The sequence below is a fragment of the Pseudoliparis swirei genome, chromosome 4 (genome assembly GCF_029220125.1).
Source record: "Pseudoliparis swirei isolate HS2019 ecotype Mariana Trench chromosome 4, NWPU_hadal_v1, whole genome shotgun sequence".
Taxonomy (NCBI): Eukaryota; Metazoa; Chordata; class Actinopteri; order Perciformes; family Liparidae; genus Pseudoliparis; species Pseudoliparis swirei.
This window is the reverse complement of record NC_079391.1, coordinates 22,518,574-22,536,350: the sequence shown is the minus strand read 5'-3', so window position 1 is coordinate 22,536,350 and position 17,777 is coordinate 22,518,574. Positions and strand designations below refer to the sequence as shown.

The 17,777-nt window shown below is 37.5% G+C and overlaps 24 non-coding genes across 24 annotated transcripts; all 24 read left to right on the top strand.

The window, feature by feature from the left end:
- Positions 1 to 415: 415 nt before the first annotated feature.
- LOC130193387 (U4 spliceosomal RNA) lies at positions 416 to 554 on the top strand. The gene has a single exon (XR_008831621.1). It is a non-coding gene; the product is annotated as a U4 spliceosomal RNA (small nuclear RNA).
- Positions 555 to 1,039: 485 nt separating this feature from the next.
- On the top strand, positions 1,040 to 1,180 carry LOC130193350 (U4 spliceosomal RNA). Its single transcript, XR_008831581.1, has one exon. It is a non-coding gene; the product is annotated as a U4 spliceosomal RNA (small nuclear RNA).
- A 490-nt stretch (positions 1,181 to 1,670) lies between these two features.
- On the top strand, positions 1,671 to 1,811 carry LOC130193364 (U4 spliceosomal RNA). Its single transcript, XR_008831596.1, has one exon. It is a non-coding gene; the product is annotated as a U4 spliceosomal RNA (small nuclear RNA).
- A 488-nt stretch (positions 1,812 to 2,299) lies between these two features.
- LOC130193381 (U4 spliceosomal RNA) lies at positions 2,300 to 2,438 on the top strand. The gene has a single exon (XR_008831614.1). It is a non-coding gene; the product is annotated as a U4 spliceosomal RNA (small nuclear RNA).
- A 490-nt stretch (positions 2,439 to 2,928) lies between these two features.
- On the top strand, positions 2,929 to 3,069 carry LOC130193372 (U4 spliceosomal RNA). The gene has a single exon (XR_008831605.1). It is a non-coding gene; the product is annotated as a U4 spliceosomal RNA (small nuclear RNA).
- A 492-nt stretch (positions 3,070 to 3,561) lies between these two features.
- LOC130193363 (U4 spliceosomal RNA) lies at positions 3,562 to 3,702 on the top strand. Its single transcript, XR_008831595.1, has one exon. It is a non-coding gene; the product is annotated as a U4 spliceosomal RNA (small nuclear RNA).
- Positions 3,703 to 4,195: 493 nt separating this feature from the next.
- Positions 4,196 to 4,336, top strand: LOC130193362 (U4 spliceosomal RNA). Its single transcript, XR_008831594.1, has one exon. It is a non-coding gene; the product is annotated as a U4 spliceosomal RNA (small nuclear RNA).
- A 490-nt stretch (positions 4,337 to 4,826) lies between these two features.
- Positions 4,827 to 4,965, top strand: LOC130193382 (U4 spliceosomal RNA). Its single transcript, XR_008831615.1, has one exon. It is a non-coding gene; the product is annotated as a U4 spliceosomal RNA (small nuclear RNA).
- A 486-nt stretch (positions 4,966 to 5,451) lies between these two features.
- On the top strand, positions 5,452 to 5,588 carry LOC130193390 (U4 spliceosomal RNA). Its single transcript, XR_008831624.1, has one exon. It is a non-coding gene; the product is annotated as a U4 spliceosomal RNA (small nuclear RNA).
- Positions 5,589 to 6,067: 479 nt separating this feature from the next.
- LOC130193391 (U4 spliceosomal RNA) lies at positions 6,068 to 6,206 on the top strand. The gene has a single exon (XR_008831625.1). It is a non-coding gene; the product is annotated as a U4 spliceosomal RNA (small nuclear RNA).
- A 485-nt stretch (positions 6,207 to 6,691) lies between these two features.
- Positions 6,692 to 6,831, top strand: LOC130193393 (U4 spliceosomal RNA). Its single transcript, XR_008831628.1, has one exon. It is a non-coding gene; the product is annotated as a U4 spliceosomal RNA (small nuclear RNA).
- Positions 6,832 to 7,315: 484 nt separating this feature from the next.
- On the top strand, positions 7,316 to 7,450 carry LOC130193396 (U4 spliceosomal RNA). The gene has a single exon (XR_008831631.1). It is a non-coding gene; the product is annotated as a U4 spliceosomal RNA (small nuclear RNA).
- Positions 7,451 to 8,391: 941 nt separating this feature from the next.
- On the top strand, positions 8,392 to 8,528 carry LOC130193394 (U4 spliceosomal RNA). Its single transcript, XR_008831629.1, has one exon. It is a non-coding gene; the product is annotated as a U4 spliceosomal RNA (small nuclear RNA).
- A 482-nt stretch (positions 8,529 to 9,010) lies between these two features.
- LOC130193371 (U4 spliceosomal RNA) lies at positions 9,011 to 9,151 on the top strand. The gene has a single exon (XR_008831603.1). It is a non-coding gene; the product is annotated as a U4 spliceosomal RNA (small nuclear RNA).
- Positions 9,152 to 10,179: 1,028 nt separating this feature from the next.
- On the top strand, positions 10,180 to 10,315 carry LOC130193392 (U4 spliceosomal RNA). Its single transcript, XR_008831627.1, has one exon. It is a non-coding gene; the product is annotated as a U4 spliceosomal RNA (small nuclear RNA).
- A 478-nt stretch (positions 10,316 to 10,793) lies between these two features.
- On the top strand, positions 10,794 to 10,931 carry LOC130193395 (U4 spliceosomal RNA). The gene has a single exon (XR_008831630.1). It is a non-coding gene; the product is annotated as a U4 spliceosomal RNA (small nuclear RNA).
- A 481-nt stretch (positions 10,932 to 11,412) lies between these two features.
- LOC130193339 (U4 spliceosomal RNA) lies at positions 11,413 to 11,553 on the top strand. The gene has a single exon (XR_008831570.1). It is a non-coding gene; the product is annotated as a U4 spliceosomal RNA (small nuclear RNA).
- A 491-nt stretch (positions 11,554 to 12,044) lies between these two features.
- LOC130193377 (U4 spliceosomal RNA) lies at positions 12,045 to 12,185 on the top strand. Its single transcript, XR_008831610.1, has one exon. It is a non-coding gene; the product is annotated as a U4 spliceosomal RNA (small nuclear RNA).
- Positions 12,186 to 12,782: 597 nt separating this feature from the next.
- Positions 12,783 to 12,923, top strand: LOC130193385 (U4 spliceosomal RNA). The gene has a single exon (XR_008831618.1). It is a non-coding gene; the product is annotated as a U4 spliceosomal RNA (small nuclear RNA).
- Positions 12,924 to 13,413: 490 nt separating this feature from the next.
- LOC130193327 (U4 spliceosomal RNA) lies at positions 13,414 to 13,554 on the top strand. Its single transcript, XR_008831559.1, has one exon. It is a non-coding gene; the product is annotated as a U4 spliceosomal RNA (small nuclear RNA).
- A 489-nt stretch (positions 13,555 to 14,043) lies between these two features.
- On the top strand, positions 14,044 to 14,184 carry LOC130193379 (U4 spliceosomal RNA). Its single transcript, XR_008831612.1, has one exon. It is a non-coding gene; the product is annotated as a U4 spliceosomal RNA (small nuclear RNA).
- A 494-nt stretch (positions 14,185 to 14,678) lies between these two features.
- LOC130193315 (U4 spliceosomal RNA) lies at positions 14,679 to 14,819 on the top strand. The gene has a single exon (XR_008831548.1). It is a non-coding gene; the product is annotated as a U4 spliceosomal RNA (small nuclear RNA).
- A 1,640-nt stretch (positions 14,820 to 16,459) lies between these two features.
- On the top strand, positions 16,460 to 16,600 carry LOC130193375 (U4 spliceosomal RNA). Its single transcript, XR_008831608.1, has one exon. It is a non-coding gene; the product is annotated as a U4 spliceosomal RNA (small nuclear RNA).
- Positions 16,601 to 17,090: 490 nt separating this feature from the next.
- On the top strand, positions 17,091 to 17,229 carry LOC130193361 (U4 spliceosomal RNA). The gene has a single exon (XR_008831592.1). It is a non-coding gene; the product is annotated as a U4 spliceosomal RNA (small nuclear RNA).
- Positions 17,230 to 17,777: the final 548 nt, after the last annotated feature.

The window sequence follows — 17,777 nt, the reverse complement described above, 5'->3', positions numbered from 1 at the left end:
TATCTTCTATACAAAATTCAATAAATCAGTTTGGGCTTATAATGTAAATATGAGACTATAATCTATGTAAATAACCCTAAAATGGATTGTAAAATGTTCTTGGATCATCTTCTATTCACAAATTCAATGAGAAAAACCTACGTTTGGGCTATAATGTACGATATTTTACCAAGCTCATGATCAAATATTTTTTCCATTGTTATCCTTTCTTACCACAGTGGTCTCATAAAGTAAGTAAGGCTAACGGTCGAATTCTTCCGCCTTGAGTTCAAATACATGGAGAAGGCGTGGTCTGTAATCAACGAGCCAGTCAAATACACCATTGACATTACCTCAAACCCTATTAGGGCGAGGTAATGCACCTTGTGGTGTGTGACTGTTGACCTAGCTACTGTTTAATCTTCTGCGAGCAGCATGCATCCCGCAGTGGCAATTTCATAGTCGAGGAAGTTATACTGAGACATGATTATTGCTGGTTGAAAACTTAACCCAATACCCGTGAGTTGACTTGAAATATAGTCAGCTATGGCAATTTTTGCCAGTCTCCTACGAGACTATAATCTTTGTAAATATTAAACCCTAAGATGGATAGTAAAATGATCTTGGATCATCTTCTATTCAAAAAATCCACACAAAAGTTCAGTTTTCCTTATAATGTGCAATCTCCTACGAGACTATAATATATGTAAATATAATACCCTAAAATGGATTGTAAAATGTTCTTGGATCATCTTCTGTTCACAAATTCAATGAGAAAATCATAAGTTTTGGCTATAATGTACGATATTTTTACCAAGCTCATGATCAAATATGTTTTTCCATTGTTATCCTTTCTTACCACAGTGGTCTCATAAAGTAAGTAAGGCTAACGGTCGAATTCTTCCCGCCTTGAGTTCAAATACATGGAGAAGGCGTGGTCTGTAATCAACGAGCCAGTCAAATACACCATTGACATTACCTCAAACCCTATTAGGGTGAGGTAATGCACCATGTGTGACTGTTGACCTAGGTACTGTTTAATCTTGTGTGAGCAGTATGCATCCCTTCGCAGTGGCAATTTCATAGTCGAGGAAGTTATACTGAGACATGATTATTGCTGGTTGAAAACTTAACCCAATACCCCGCCGAGATGACTTGAAATATAGTCAGCTATGGCAATTTTTGCCAGTCTCCTACGAGACTATAATCTATGTAAATATTAAAGCCTAAGATGGATAGTAAAATGATCTTGGATGATCTTCTATTCAAAAAATCCACACTAAAGTTCAGTTTTCCTTATAATGTGCAATCTCCAAGGAGACTATAATATATGTAAATATAATACCCTAAAATGGATTGTAAAATGTTCTTGGATCATCTTCTGTTCACAAATTCAATGAGAAAAACCTAAGTTTTGGCTATAATGTACGATATTTTTACCAAGCTCATGATCAAATATGTTTTTCCATTGTTATCCTTTCTTACCACAGTGGTCTCATAAAGTAAGTAAGGCTAACGGTCGAATTCTTCCCGCCTTGAGTTCAAATACATGGAGAAGGCGTGGTCTGTAATCAACGAGCCAGTCAAATACACCATTGACATTACCTCAAACCCTATTAGGGTGAGGTAATGCACCATGTGCTGTGTGACTGTTGACCTAGGTACTGTTTAATCTTGTGTGAGCAGCATGCATCCCTTCGCAGTGGCAATTTCATAGTCGAGGAAGTTATACTGAGACGTGATTATTGCTGGTTGAAAACTTAACCCAATACCCCGCCGAGATGACTTGAAATATAGTCAGCTATGGCAATTTTTGCCAGTCTCCTACGAGACTATAATCTGTGTAAATATTATACCATAAATGGATTGTAAAATGTTCTTGGATCATCTTCTATTCAAAAAATCCACACAAAAGTTCGGTTTTCCTTATAATGTGCAATCTCCTACGAGACTATAATATATGTAAATATAATACCCTAAAATGGATAGTAAAATGATCTTGGATTATCTTCTGTTCACAAAATCAATGAGAAAAAGCTCAGTTTGGGCTATAATGTACGATATTTTTACCAAGCTCATGATCAAATATGTTTTCCATTGTTATCCTTTCTTACCACAGTGGTCTCATAAAGTAAGTAAGGCTAACGGTCGAATTCTTCCCGCCTTGAGTTCAAATACATGGAGAAGGCGTGGTCTGTAATCAACGAGCCAGTCAAATACACCATTGACATTACCTCAAACCCTATTAGGGTGAGGTAATGCACCATGTGCTGTGTGACTGTTGACCTAGGTACTGTTTAATCTTGTGTGAGCAGCATGCATCCCTTCGCAGTGGCAATTTCATAGTCGAGGAAGTTATACTGAGACATGATTATTGCTGGTTGAAAACTTAACCCAATACCCGCCGAGATGACTTGAAATATAGTCAGCTATGGCAATTTTATGAGTCTCCTACGAGACTATAATCTTTGTAAATATTAAACCCTAAGATGGATAGTAAAATGATCTTGGATCATCTTCTATTCAAAAAATCCACACAAAAGTTCAGTTTTCCTTATAATGTGCAATCTCCTACGAGACTATAATCTATGTAAATATTATACCCTAAAATGGATTGTAAAATGTTCTTGGATCATCTTCTATTCACAAATTCAATGAGAAAAACCTACGTTTGGGCTATAATGTACGATATTTTTACCAAGCTCATGATCAAATATGTTTTTCCATTGTTATCCTTTCTTACCACAGTGGTCTCATAAAGTAAGTAAGGCTAACGGTCGAATTCTTCCGGCCTTGAGTTCAAATACATGGAGAAGGCGTGGTCTGTAATCAACGAGCCAGTCAAATACACCATTGACATTACCTCAAACCCTATTAGGGTGAGGTAATGCACCATGTGCTGTGTGACTGTTGACCTAGGTACTGTTTAATCTTGTGTGAGCAGCATGCATCCCTTCGCAGTGGCAATTTCATAGTCGAGGAAGTTATACTGAGACATGATTATTGCTGGTTGAAAACTTAACCCAATACCCCGCTGAGTTGACTTGAAATATAGTCAGCTATGGCAATTTTTGCCAGTCTCCTACGAGACTATAATCTGTGTAAATATTATACCATAAATGGATTGTAAAATGTTCTTGGATCATCTTCTATTCAAAAAATCCACACAAAAGTTCAGTTTTCCTTATAATGTGCAATCTCCTACGAGACTATAATATATGTAAATATAATACCCTAAAATGGATTGTAAAATGTTCTTGGATCATCTTCTGTTCACAAATTCAATGAGAAAATCATAAGTTTTGGCTATAATGTACGATATTTTTACCAAGCTCATGATCAAATATGTTTTTCCATTGTTATCCTTTCTTACCACAGTGGTCTCATAAAGTAAGTAAGGCTAACGGTCGAATTCTTCCCGCCTTGAGTTCAAATACAGAGAGAAGGCGTGGTCTGTAATCAACGAGCCAGTCAAATACACCGTTGACATTACCTCAAACCCTATTATTAGGGTGAGGTAATGCACCATATGCTGTCTGACTGTTGACCTAGGTACTGTTTAATCTTGTGAGAGCAGTATGCATCCCTTCGCAGTGGCAATTTCATAGTCGAGGAAGTTATACTGAGACGTGATTATTGCTGGTTGAAAACTTAACCCAATACCCCGCCGAGATGACTTGAAATATAGTCAGCTATGGCAATTTTTGCCAGTCTCCTACGAGACTATAATCTGTGTAAATATTATACCATAAATGGATTGTAAAATGTTCTTGGATCATCTTCTATTCAAAAAATCCACACTAAAGTTCAGTTTTCCATATAATGTGCAATCTCCAAGGAGACTATAATATATGTAAATATTATACCCTAAAATGGATTGTAACATTTTCTTGGATCATCTTTTATAACAAAAATTCAATAAAAAGCTCAGTTTGGGCTATAATGTACGATATTTCTACCAGCCTAAAACTCATGATCAAATATGTTTTTCCATTGTTATCCTTTCTTACCACAGTGGTCTCATAAAGTAAGTAAGGCTAACGGTCGAATTCTTCCCGCCTTGAGTTCAAATACAGAGAGAAGGCGTGGTCTGTAATCAACGAGCCAGTCAAATACACCATTGACATTACCTCAAACCCTATTAGGGTGAGGTAATGCACCATGTGCTGTGTGACTGTTGACCTAGGTACTGTTTAATCTTGTGTGAGCAGTATGCATCCCTTCGCAGTGGCAATTTCATAGTCGAGGAAGTTATACTGAGACGTGATTATTGCTGGTTGAAAACTTAACCCAATACCCCGCCGAGATGACTTGAAATATAGTCAGCTATGGCAATTTTTGCCAGTCTCCTACGAGACTATAATCTTTGTAAATATTAAACCCTAAGATGGATAGTAAAATGATCTTGGATCATCTTCTATTCAAAAAATCCACACAAAAGTTCAGTTTTCCTTATAATGTGCAATCTCCTACGAGACTATAATCTATGTAAATATTATACCCTAAAATGGATTGTAAAATGTTCTTGGATCATCTTCTATTCACAAATTCAATGAGAAAAACCTACGTTTGGGCTATAATGTACGATATTTTTACCAAGCTCATGATCAAATATGTTTTTCCATTGTTATCCTTTCTTACCACAGTGGTCTCATAAAGTAAGTAAGGCTAACGGTCGAATTCTTCCCGCCTTGAGTTCAAATACATGGAGAAGGCGTGGTCTGTAATCAACGAGCCAGTCAAATACACCATTGACATTACCTCAAACCCTATTAGGGTGAGGTAATGCACCATGTGCTGTGTGACTGTTGACCTAGGTACTGTTTAATCTTGTGTGAGCAGCATGCATCCCTTCGCAGTGGCAATTTCATAGTCGAGGAAGTTATACTGAGACATGATTATTGCTGGTTGAAAACTTAACCCAATACCCCGCCGAGTTGACTTGAAATATAGTCAGCTATGGCAATTTGCCAGTCTCCTACGAGACTATAATCTGTGTAAATATTATACCATAAATGGATTGTAAAATGTTCTTGGATCATCTTCTATTCAAAAAATCCACACAAAAGTTCAGTTTTCCTTATAATGTGCAATCTCCTACGAGACTATAATATATGTAAATATTATACCCTAAAATGGATTGTAAAATGTTCTTGGATCATCTTCTATTCACAAATTCAATAAAAACCTACGTTTGGGCTATAATGTACGATATTTTTACCAAGCTCATGATCAAATATGTTTTTCCATTGTTATCCTTTCTTACCACAGTGGTCTCATAAAGTAAGTAAGGCTAACGGTCAAATTCTTCCCGCCTTGAGTTCAAATACAGAGAGAAGGCGTGGTCTGTAATCAACGAGCCAGTCAAATACACCATTGACATTACCTCAAACCCTATTAGGGTGAGGTAATGCACCATGTGCTGTGTGACTGTTGACCTAGGTACTGTTTAATCTTGTGTGAGCAGCATGCATCCCTTCGCAGTGGCAATTTCATAGTCGAGGAAGTTATACTGAGACATGATTATTGCTGGTTGAAAACTTAACCCAATACCCTTGAGATGACTTGAAATATAGTCAGCTATGGCAATTTTGCCAGTCTCCTTGAGACTATAATCTTGTAAATATTAACCCTAAAATGGATAGTAAAATGATCTTGGATCATCTTCTATTCAAAAAATCCACACAAAGTTCAGTTTTCCTTATAATGTGCAATCTCCTCGAGACTATAATATATGTAAATATTATACCCTAAAATGGATTGTAAAATGTTCTTGGATCATCTTTATAACAAAATTCAATGAAAAACCTACGTTTGGGCTATAATGTACGATATTTCTACCAAGCTCATGATCAAATATGTTTTCCATTGTTATCCTTTCTTACCACAGTGGTCTCATAAAGTAAGTAAGGCTAACGGTCGAATTCTTCCGCCTTGAGTTCAAATACATGGAAGGCGTGGTCTGTAATCAGCGAGCCAGTCGGATACACCATTGACATTACCTCAAACCCAATTAGGGTGAGGTAATGCACCATGTGCTGTGTGACTGTTGACCTAGGTACTGTTTAATCTTGTGTGAGCAATATGCATCCCTTCGCAGTGGCAATTTCATAGTCGAGGAAGTTATACTGAGACGTGATTATTGCTGGTTGAAAACGTAACCCAATACCCTTGAGATGACTTGAAATATAGTCAGCTATGGCAATTTTTGCCAGTCTCCTACGAGACTATAATCTGTGTAAATATTAAACCCTAAAATGGATAGTAAAATGATCTTGGATTGTCTTCTATTCAAAAATCCACACAAAGTTCAGTTTTCCTTATAATGTGCAATCTCCTACGAGACTATAATCTATGTAAATATTATACCCTAAAATGGATTGTAAAATGTTCTTGGATCATCTTCTATTCACAAATTCAATGAGAAAAACCTACGTTTGGGCTATAATGTACGATATTTTACCAAGCTCATGATCAAATATGCTTTTCCATTGATGTCCTTTCTTACCACAGTGGTCTCATAAAGTAAGTAAGGCTAACGGTCAATTCTTCCGCCTTGAGTTCAAATACATGGAGAAGGCGTGGTCTGTAATCAACGAGCCAGTCAAATACACCATTGACATTACCTCAAACCCTATTAGGGTGAGGTAATGCACCATGTGCTGTGTGACTGTTGACCTAGGTACTGTTTAATCTTGTGTGAGCAGCATGCATCCCTTCGCAGTGGCAATTTCATAGTCGAGGAAGTTATACTGAGACATGATTATTGCTGGTTGAAAACTTAACCCAATACCGCGCCGAGAGTTGACTTGAAATATAGTCAGCTATGGCAATTTTGCCAGTCTACGAGACTATAATCTGTGTAAATATTATACCCTAAAATGGATTAAAATGATCTTGGATCATCTTCTATTCAAAAATCCACACAAAGTTCAGTTTTCCTTATAATGTGCAATCTCACGAGACTATAATCTATGTAAATATTATACCCTAAAATGGATTGTAAAATGTTCTTGGATCATCTTCTATTCACAAATTCAATGAGAAAACCTAAGTTTGGGCTATAATGTACGATATTTTACCAAGCTCATGATCAAATATGTTTTCCATTGTTATCCTTTCTTACCACAGTGGTCTCATAAAGTAAGTAAGCTAACGGTCGAATTCTTCCTTCCGCCTTGAGTTCAAATACATGGAGAAGCGTGGTCTGTAATCAACGAGCCAGTCAAATACACCATTGACATTACCTCAAACCCTATTAGGGTGAGGTAACACCATGTACCATGTGCTGTGTGACTGTTGACCTAGGTACTGTTTAATCTTGTGAGCAGTATGCATCCCTTCGTGGCAATTTCATAGTCGAGGAAGTTATACTGAGACGTGATTATTGCTTGAAAACTTAACCCAATACCCTTGAGATGATGACTTGAAATATAGTCAGCTATGGCAATTTTGCCAGTCTCCTACGAGACTATAATCTGTAAATATTAAACCTAAAATGGATAGTAAAATGATCTTGGATCATCTTCTATTCAAAATCCACACTAAAGTTCAGTTTTCCTTATAATGTGCAAGACTATAATATATGTAAATATTATACCCTAAAATGGCTTGGATCATCTTAATTCAATATTAAACCCTCAGTTTGGGCTATAAGATATTTTTACCAGGCTAAAACTCATGATCAAATATGTTTTCCATTGTTATCCTTTCTTACCACAGTGGTCTCATAAAGTAAGGCTAACGGTCGAATTCTTCCCTTGAGTTCAAATACATGGAGAAGCCAATCAAATACACCATTGACATTACCTCAAACCCTATTAGGGTGAGGTAATGCCCATGTGCTGTGTGACTGTTGACCTAGGTACTGTTTAATCTTGATGCATCCCTTATGGGCAATTTTCATCGAGGAAGTTATACTGAGACATGATATTGCTGTGACTTGAAATATAAGTTCAGTTTTCCTTATAATGCCAATCTCCTACGAGACTATAATCTATGTAAATATTATACCCTAAAATGGATTGTAAAATGTTCTTGGATCATCTTCTATTCAAAATCACACTAAAGTTCAGTTTAATGGTCAGGAACATTTTCTTGGATCATCTTTTATTCAAATTCAATAAAAAGCTCAGTTTGGGCTATAATACGATATTTCTACCATAAACTCATGATCAAATATGTTTTCCATTGTTATCCTTTCTTACCACAGTGGTCTCATAAAGTAAGTAAGGCTAACGGTCGAATTCTTCCGCCTTGAGTTCAAATACATAGAGAAGGCGTGGGCTGTAATCAACGAGCCAGTCAAATACACCATTGACATTACCTCAAACCCTATTAGGGTGAGGTAATGCACCATGTGCTGTGTGACTGTTGACCTAGGTACTGTTTAATCTTGTGTGAGCAGTATGCATCCCTTGCAGTGGCAATTTCATAGTCGAGGAAGTTATACTGAGACGTGATTATTGCTGGTTGAAAACTTAATACCCAATGCCGAGATGACTTGAAATATAGTCAGCTATGGCAATTTTATGCCAGTCTCCTGAGACTATAATCTGTAAATATTAAGCCCTAAAATGGATAGTAACATGATCTTGGATCATCTTCTCTTCAAAAAGTCCACACAAAAGTTCAGTTTTCCGTATAATGTGCAATCTCCTGAGACTATAATCTATGTAAATATTATACCCTAAAATGGATTGTAAAATGTTCTTGGATCATCTTCTATTCAAATTCAATGAGAAAAACCTACGTTTGGGCTATAATGTACGATATTTCTACCAGCTCATGATCAAATATGTTTTTCCATTGTTATCCTTTCTTACCACAGTGGTCTCATAAAGTAAGTAAGGCTAACGGTCGAATTCTTCCGGCCTTGAGTTCAAATACATGGAGAAGGCGTGGTCTGTAATCAACGAGCCAGTCAAATACACCATTGACATTACCTCAAACCCTATTAGGGTGAGGTAATGCACCATGTGCTGTGTGACTGTTGACCTAGGTACTGTTTAATCTTGTGTGAGCAGCATGCATCCCTTCGCAGTGGCAATTTCATAGTCGAGGAAGTTATACTGAGACATGATTATTGCTGGTTGAAAACTTAACCCAATACCCCGCTGAGTTGACTTGAAATATAGTCAGCTATGGCAATTTTTGCCAGTCTCCTACGAGACTATAATCTGTGTAAATATTATACCATAAATGGATTGTAAAATGATCTTGGATCATCTTCTATTCAAAAAATCCACACAAAAGTTCAGTTTTCCTTATAATGTGCAATCTCCTACGAGACTATAATATATGTCAATATAATACCCTAAAATGGATTGTAAAATGTTCTTGGATCATCTTCTGTTCACAAATTCAATGAGAAAAACCTAAGTTTTGGCTATAATGTACGATATTTTTACCAAGCTCATGATCAAATATGTTTTTCCATTGTTATCCTTTCTTACCACAGTGGTCTCATAAAGTAAGTAAGAATTCTTCCTCAAATACATGGAGAAGGCGTGGTCTGTAATCTCAAATACATTGACATTACCTCAAACCCTATTAGGGTAGGTAATGGCCAATGCTTTGTCTGACTGTTCACCTAGAGTACTGTTCTGTAATCTTCAGAGTCAAATACAATTGGAAGTTATACTGAGCGTGATTATTGCTGGTTGACTTAACCCAATACCGATTGGATTGAAATATAGCTATGTCAATTTTTATGAGTCTCTCTACGAGACTATAATCTATGTAAATATTAAACCCTAAAATGGATCAGTAAAATGATCTTGGATTATCTATTCAAAAATCACACTAAAAAGTTCAGTTTTCCTTATAATGCAATCTCAAGGAGACTATAATATATAATAGTATACCCTAAAATGGTCAGGAACATTTTCTTGGATCATCTTTTATTACAAAATTCAATAAAAAGCTCAGTTTGGGCTATAATGTACATATTTCTACAGGCTAAAACTCATGATCAAATATGTTTTCCATTGTTATCCTTTCTTACCACAGTGGTCTCATAAAGTAAGTAAGGCTAACGGTCTAATTCTTCCGCCTTGAGTTCAAATACATGGAGAAGGCGTGGTCTGTAATCAGTCAAATACACCATTGACATTACCTCAAACCCTATTAGGGTGAGGTAATGCACTGTAATGACCTGTGTGACTGACCTAGGTGTTTAATCTTGTGTGAGCAGTATGCATCCCTTCGCAGTGGCAATTTCATAGTCGAGGAAGTTATACTGAGACGTGATTATTGCTGGTTGAAAAAACAACAATACCCGCCGAGATGACTTGAAATATAGTCAGCTATGGCAATTTTATGATCTCCTCTGAGACTATAATCTTTGTAAATATTAACCCTAAAATGGATAGTAAAATGATCTTGGATCATCTTCTATTCAAAAATCCACACAAAGTTCAGTTTTATAATGTGCAATCTCCTACGAGACTATAATCTATGTAAATATTATACCCTAAAATGGATTGTAAAATGTTCTTGGATCATCTTCTATTCACAAATTCAATGAGAAAAACCTACGTTTGGGCTATAATATACGATATTTTACCAAGCTCATGATCAAATATGTTTTCCATTGTTATCCTTTCTTACCACAGTGGTCTCATAAAGTAAGTAAGGCTAACGGTCAATTCTTCCGCCTTGAGTTCAAATTCATGGAGAAGGAGTGGTCTGTAATCCACGAGCCAGTCAAATACACCATTGACATTACCTCAAACCCTATTAGGGTGAGGTAATGCACCATGTCTGTGTGACTGTTGACCTAGGTACTGTTTAATCTTGTGTGAGCAGCATGCATCCCTTCATGATGGCAATTTCATAGTCGAGGAAGTTATACTGAGACATGATTATTGCTGGTTGAAAACAACCCAATACCCGCCGATGAGTTGACTTGAAATATAGTCAGCTATGGCAATTTTATGATCTCCTCGAGACTATAATCTGTGTAAAATATTAAATAAAATGGATTGTAAAATGATCTTGGATCATCTTCTATTCAAAATCCACACTAAAGTTCAGTTTTCCTTATAATGTGCAATCTCCGAGACTATAATCTATGTAAATATTATACCCTAAAATGGATTGTAAAATGTTCTTGGATCATCTTCTATTCACAAATTCAATGAGAAAAACCTCGTTTGGGCTATAATGTACGATATTTTACCAAGCTCATGATCAAATATGTTTTTCCATTGTTATCCTTTCTTACCACAGTGGTCTCATAAAGTAAGTAAGGCTAACGGTCGATTCTATTCCGCCTTGAGTTCAAATACAGAGAGAAGGCGTGGTCTGTAATCAACGAGCCAGTCAAATACACCATTGACATTACCTCAAACCCTATTAGGGTGAGGTAATGCACCATGTGCTGTGTGACTGTTGACCTAGGTACTGTTTAATCTTGTGTGACCAGTATGCATCCCTGCGCAGTGGCAATTTCATAGTCGAGGAAGTTATACTGAGACGTGATTATTGCTTGTTGAAAACTTAACCCAATACCCCGCCGAGATGACTTGAAATATAGTCAGCTATGGCAATTTTTGCCAGTCTCCTACGAGACTATAATCTTTGTAAATATTAAACCCTAAGATGGATAGTAAAATGATCTTGGATCATCTTCTATTCAAAAAATCCACACAAAAGTTCAGTTTTCCTTATAATGTGCAATCTCCTACGAGACTATAATCTATGTAAATATTATACCCTAAAATGGATTGTAAAATGTTCTTGGATCATCTTCTATTCACAAATTCAATGAGAAAAACCTACGTTTGGGCTATAATGTACGATATTTTTTACCAAGCTCATGATCAAATATGTTTTTCCATTGTTATCCTTTCTTACCACAGTGGTCTCATAAAGTAAGTAAGGCTAACGGTCGAATTCTTCCCGCCTTGAGTTCAAATACATGGAGAAGGCGTGGTCTGTAATCAACGAGCCAGTCAAATACACCATTGACATTACCTCAAACCCTATTAGGGTGAGGTAATGCACCATGTGCTGTGTGACTGTTGACCTAGGTACTGTTTAATCTTGTGTGAGCAGCATGCATCCCTTCGCAGTGGCAATTTCATAGTCGAGGAAGTTATACTGAGACATGATTATTGCTGGTTGAAAACTTAACCCAATACCCCGCCGAGTTGACTTGAAATATAGTCAGCTATGGCAATTTTTGCCAGTCTCTTACGAGACTATAATCTGTGTAAATATTATACCCTAAAATGGATTGTAAAATGTTCTTGGATCATCTTCTCTTCAAAAAGTTCAGTTTTCCGTATAATGTGCAATCTCCTACGAGACTATAATCTATGTAAATATTATACCATAAATGGATTGTAAAATGTTCTTGGATCATCTTCTATTCAAAAAATCCACACAAAAGTTCAATTTTCCTTATAATGTGCAATCTCCTACGAGACTATAATCTATGTAAATATTATACCCTAAAATGGATTGTAAAATGTTCTTGGATCATCTTCTATTCACAAATTCAATGAGAAAAACCTAAATTTGGGCTATAATGTACGATATTTTTACCAAGCTCATGATCAAATATGTTTTTCCATTGTTATCCTTTCTTACCACAGTGGTCTCATAAAGTAAGTAAGGCTAACGGTCAAATTCTTCCCGCCTTGAGTTCAAATACATGGAGAAGACGTGGTCTGTAATCAACGAGCCAGTCAAATACACCATTGACATTACCTCAAACCCTATTAGGGTGAGGTAATGCACCATGTGCTGTGTGACTGTTGACCTAGGTACTGTTTAATCTTGTGAGAGCAGCATGCATCCCTTCGCAGTGGCAATTTCATAGTCGAGGAAGTTATACTGAGACGTGATTATTGCTTGTTGAAAACTTAACCCAATACCCCACCGAGATGACTTGAAATATAGTAAGCTATGGCAATTTTTGCCAGTCTCCTACGAGACTATAATCTTTGTAAATATTAAACCCTAAGATGGATAGTAAACTGATCTTGGATCATCTTCTATTCAAAAAATCCACACAAAAGTTCAGTTTTCCTTATAATGTGCAATCTCCTACGAGACTATAATCTATGTAAATATTATACCCTAAAATGGATTGTAAAATGTTCTTGGATCATCTTCTATTCAAAAATTCAATGAGAAAAACCTAAGTTTGGGCTATAATGTACGATATTTTTACCAAGCTCATGATCAAATATGTTTTTCCATTGTTATCCTTTCTTACCACAGTGGTCTCATAAAGTAAGTAAGGCTAACGGTCGAATTCTTCCCGCCTTGAGTTCAAATACAGAGAGAAGGCGTGGTCTGTAATCAACGAGCCAGTCAAATACACCATTGACATTACCTCAAACCCTATTAGGGTGAGGTAATGCACCATGTGCTGTGTGACTGTTGACCTAGGTACTGTTTAATCTTGTGTTAGCAGCATGCATCCCTTCGCAGTGGCAATTTCATAGTCGAGGAAGTTATACTGAGACATGATTATTGCTGGTTGAAAACTTAACCCAATACCCCGCCGAGTTGACTTGAAATATAGTCAGCTATGGCAATTTTTGCCAGTCTCCTACGAGACTATAATCTGTGTAAATATTATACCATAAATGGATTGTAAAATGTTCTTGGATCATCTTCTCTTCAAAAAGTCCACACAAAAGTTCAGTTTTCCGTATAATGTGCAATCTCCTACGAGACTATAATCTATGTAAATATTATACCCTAAAATGGATTGTAAAATGTTCTTGGATCATCTTCTATTCACAAATTCAATGAGAAAAACCTACGTTTGGGCTATAATGTACGATATTTTTACCAAGCTCATGATCAAATATGTTTTTCCATTGTTATCCTTTCTTACCACAGTGGTCTCATAAAGTAAGTAAGGCTAATGGTCGAATTCTTCCCGCCTTGAGTTCAAATACAGAGAGAAGGCGTGGTCTGTAATCAACGAGCCAGTCAAATACACCGTTGACATTACCTCAAACCCTATTAGGGTGAGGTAATGCACCATGTGCTGTCTGACTGTTGACCTAGGTACTGTTTAATCTTCTGAGAGAGGTATGCATCCCTTCGCAGTGGCAATTTCATAGTCGAGGAAGTTATACTGAGACGTGATTATTGCTGGTTGAAAACTTAACCCAATACCCCGCCGAGATGAATTGAAATATAGTCAGCTATGGCAATTTTTGCCAGTCTCCTACGAGACTATAATCTATATAAATATTAAAGCCTAAAATGGATCGTAAAATGATCTTGGATTATCTCCTATTCAAAAAATCCACACTAAAGTTCAGTTTTCCTTATAATGTGCAATCTCCAAGGAGACTATAATATATGTAAATATTATACCCTAAAATGGTCAGGAACATTTTCTTGGATCATCTTTTATAACAAAAATTCAATAAAAAGCTCAGTTTGGGCTATAATGTACGATATTTCTACCAGCCTAAAACTCATGATCAAATATGTCTTTCCATTGTTATCCTTTCTTACCACAGTGGTCTCATAAAGTAAGTAAGGCTAACGGTCGAATTCTTCCCGCCTTGAGTTCAAATACATGGAGAAGGCGTGGTCTGTAATCAACGAGCCAGTCAAATACACCATTGACATTACCTCAAACCCTATTAGGGTGAGGTAATGCACCATGTGCTGTGTGACTGTTGACCTAGGTACTGTTTAATCTTGTGTGAGCAGCATGCATCCCTTCGCAGTGGCAATTTCATAGTCGAGGAAGTTATACTGAGACATGATTATTGCTGGTTGAAAACTTAACCCAATACCCCGCCGAGTTGACTTGAAATATAGTCAGCTATGGCAATTTTTGCCAGTCTCCTACGAGACTATAATCTATGTAAATATTATACCCTAAAATGGATTGTTAAATGTTTATGGATCATCTTCTATTCACAAATTCAATGAGAAAATCCTAAATTTGGGCTATAATGTACGATATTTTTACCAAGCTCATGATCAAATATGTTTTTCCATTGTTATCCTTTCTTACCACAGTGGTCTCATAAAGTAAGTAAGGGTAACGGTCGAATTCTTCCCGGCTTGAGTTCAAATACATAGAGAAGGCGTGGTCTGTAATCAACGAGCCAGTCAAATACACCAGAGCCTTTAGTTATCAAGCTCCTCTTCTATGGAACCAGCTTCCAATTTCAGTCCGGGAGGCAGACACAGTCACCTCGTTTAAGAGTAGACTTAAGACCTTCCTCTTTGACAGAGCTTATAGTTAGGGCTGAATCAGGTTTGCCCTGGTCCAGCCCCTTGATATGCTGCTATAGGCTTATAGCTGCCGGGGGACGTTTTAGGATGCACTGAGTACCTATCTCCTCTTTTTTCTCTCCTTAAGGATGAATTTTCATCTCTCAATCACACGTTACTAACTCTGCTTTCTCCCCGGAAGTCCTTTTGACTTTACGTCTCATGGGGTCATCGGACCCTATGAGACGGCATAGATCCTATCTGCCTGATGGATCGTCTGGGTCGTGGAATTCCTGCTCATGACTACGCCACTGTCCTGTTGAGACTCGCCCTCCTCCTCCCCACCGCCATCTGCCTGATGGATCGTGGAGGTCTCCATCGTGGAATATGCCTACTATGAACTATTCATACACTCTGTCATATTCATTGAATGTATTTTAACTCTAAATCTGTCCTTCTGTACACATTACATCTATTGCATCTGTCCATCCTAGGAGAGGGATCCTCCTCTGTTGCTCTCCTCCAGGTTTCTTCCCTTTTTCCCCTGAAGGGTTATTTGGGAGTTTTTCCTGGTCCGATGTGAGGTTTTGGGGCAGGGATGTCTATGTGTACAGATTGTAAAGCACTCCGAGACAAATTTGTAATTTGTGAAATTGGGCTATACAAATAAACTGAATTGAATTGAATTGAATTACCTCAAACCCTATTTGGGTGAGGTAATGCACCATGTGCTGTGTGACTGTTGACCTAGGTCAAGGGTGTCAAACTCATCTTCACCGTGGGCCATATCAGCATCATGGCCGCCTCTTAAAGGGCCAGTACTGAAACATAAATATATAAACTACTCACACATATTGTTAAATAACTCTCTTTGCATTTGATTATTGTTTATTTGAGTGTAGAAATGTTATACATAAGAACATTTCTCAAATGTTATAATATAATTCCAATTAATTTGAAACCTTCAAAATAAAAGCACAGTATATTCTTCTTAAATGTCTTTAAGAAAAGGTGATCATATGTCTTTCAAGCCGTCAGGGGGCCACATCAAAAGAAAATGTCTCTAATATTATAACATCAATCCATTTACTTTGAAACCTTCAAAATAAAAGCAATGGATAGTTTTCTTCAATGTCTTTAAGAAAAGGTGATCTTATGTCTTTCAAGCCGTCAGGGGCCACATCAAATGACGTGTCGGGCCGCATTCGGCCCGCGGGCCTTGAGTTTGACACATGTGACCTAGGTACTGTTTAATCTTGTGTGAGCAGTATGCATCCCTTCGCAGTGGCAATTTCATAGTCGAGGAAGTTATACTGAGACGTGATTATTGCTTGTTGAAAACTTAACCCAATACCCCGCCGAGATGACTTGAAATATAGTCAGCTATGGCAATTTTTGCCAGTCTCCTACGAGACTATAATCTTTGTAAATATTAAACCCTAAGATGGATAGTAAAATGATCTTGGATCATCTTCTATTCAAAAAATCCACACAAAAGTTCAGTTTTCCTTATAATGTGCAATCTCCTACGAGACTATAATCTATGTAAATATTATACCCTAAAATGGATTGTAAAATGTTCTTGGATCATCTTCTATTCACAAATTCAATGAGAAAAACCTACGTTTGGGCTATAATGTACGATATTTTTACCAAGCTCATGATCAAATATGTTTTTCCATTGTTATCCTTTCTTACCACAGTGGTCTCAGAAAGTAAGTAAGGCTAACGGTCGAATTCTTCCCGCCTTGAGTTCAAATACATGGAGAAGGCGTGGTCTGTAATCAACGAGCCAGTCAAATACACCATTGACATTACCTCAAACCCTATGAGGGTGAGGTAATGCACCATGTGCTGTGTGACTGTTGACCTAGGTACTGTTTAATCTTGTGTGAGCAGCATGCATCCCTTCGCAGTGGCAATTTCATAGTCGAGGAAGTTATACTGAGACGTGATTATTGCTGGTTGAAAACTTAACCCAATACCCTGCCGAGATGACTTGAAATAGTCAGCTATGGCAATTTTTGCCAGTCTCCTACGAGACTATAATCTATGTAAATATTAAAGCCTAAAATGGATAGTAAAATGATCTTGGATTATCTTCTATTCAAAAAATCCACACAAAAGTTTAGTTTTCGTTATAATGTGCCCTCCTTGCTGTCTCCGAGCAGCTTAACACTGCTAGAGCAGCCTCTCTCTACTCTGTCCTTATCCTTTTAGACCTTTCTGCAGCATTTGACACCGTGAACCACCAGATCCTTATCTCTTCTCTTCAGGACCTGGGGATCTCAGGCACTGCACTCGCTCTTTTCTCTTCCTACCTTAACGACCGCACTTACCGGGTAACTTGGAGAGGATCTGTGTCTGATCCTTGTCCTCTCACTACTGGGGTTCCTCAAGACTCCGTCCTGGGTCCCCTGCTCTTCTCTCTGTACACAAATTCTCTCGGCTCTGTCATTCGTTCGCATGGCTTCTCCTACCATAGCTATGCCGATGACACCCAACTGATCTGCTCATTGCCACCGTCCGAAACACCGGTGGCGGCGCGAATCTCTGCCTGTCTGACCGACATCTCTCAGTGGATGTCTGCT